Source organism: Dryobates pubescens, chromosome 26, assembly GCF_014839835.1.
Source record: "Dryobates pubescens isolate bDryPub1 chromosome 26, bDryPub1.pri, whole genome shotgun sequence".
In the NCBI taxonomy this organism is placed as follows: Eukaryota; Metazoa; Chordata; class Aves; order Piciformes; family Picidae; genus Dryobates; species Dryobates pubescens.
Genome location: NC_071637.1, coordinates 10,140,715 through 10,141,886, shown reverse-complemented (window position 1 = coordinate 10,141,886; position 1,172 = coordinate 10,140,715). Strand labels below are relative to the sequence as shown.

Sequence of the window (1,172 nt, the reverse complement as noted above, 5' to 3'; positions counted from 1 at the left end):
CTGGCACAGCCTAAGACTGTGTCCTCTTGTTCTGGTGCTGGTTGCCTGGGAGAAGAGACCAATCCCTGCCTGTCTACAACCTCCCTTAAGGTAGTTGTAGAGAGCAATAAGGTCATCCCTGAGCCTCCTTTTCTCCAGGCTAAGCAACCCCAGCTCCCTCAGTCTCTCCTCACAGGGCTTGTGTTCCAAGCCCCTCACCAACTTTGTTGCCCTTAAAATTAGTTCTGCCGTGACTCGGATTCGAACCGAGGTTGCTGCGGCCACAACGCAGAGTACTGACCACTATACGATCACGGCGACTCAGCGCCCGGCGCCACCGCCGCGCGTATTGTAATCTTTTCCCTGGGCATGAGGGAGAGTCAATACCTCCATCCCAAGCAGGCAGTGCTGAAGTTTAGCTGTATGATAGTTAAGCCTTCAGCTCTAACAGTTGGGGATCTCTGCACTTCTGTGCCTGAAAAGCACAGACCAGCCAGCAGAAATGCCAGCTGGACTGTGCACAGTGCACAACTGGCTTGTGCATTTGGGCTGAACAAATAATTATCGATTAGGCTTCTGCAGTGCATCCACGGGAAATTATTAACTGCTCTAGAAAAATCAGTGAGGCAGATTCATATGCAGGGCTGAGTTTTCCTCTGAATCTTTCCTGCTCCCCATCCCATTCAACAGATCATCTCATTCAGCAGGTCAAAAATTGCCAAATCTGGCCCATTACTCATTTTATGTACACATATATATGTGAACAGATTCATAAAACTCCCCTGTAGCTGTAATAAAATGGTCAAGCAGAATGTAAACCGTCATGATTAATGTAACATGAAATTCACTATGAAAATCTGATGAAGGATGTAAAGTACCTCAAATATGGTTTTTATTAGGGTGGGGTTTTTTGAGTGAAATATGGCATCCCAGTTGTTTCTAAAACAGAACAAATTAAGAGATTTATCTTAAGTGATTGGTGCAATTGGTAACTTAAAACACAGTCTAGTGCAGAATGATTTACTTTTCTCTAGCAATTTCCAAGTTACAAGACCCTGGTCTCTCTTTTACCTTTTCATAAAGCTAGTCATTACTTTCTGATCTACATTACATCTTGAAAGTATGAATATGAGCTCTAAAATAATAAGCTTTCCAAAGATTTTCTGCAATCAGTTCAATCCTGCCTGTGGTTG

The 1,172-nt window shown here is 43.8% G+C and overlaps 1 non-coding gene across 1 annotated transcript; it reads right to left on the bottom strand.

Moving 5' to 3' along the window:
* Nucleotides 1-225: 225 nt before the first annotated feature.
* On the bottom strand, nt 226-297 carry TRNAH-GUG (transfer RNA histidin (anticodon GUG)). The gene has a single exon. It is a non-coding gene; the product is annotated as a tRNA-His (tRNA).
* Between the last annotated feature and the right edge of the window lie 875 nt (nt 298-1,172).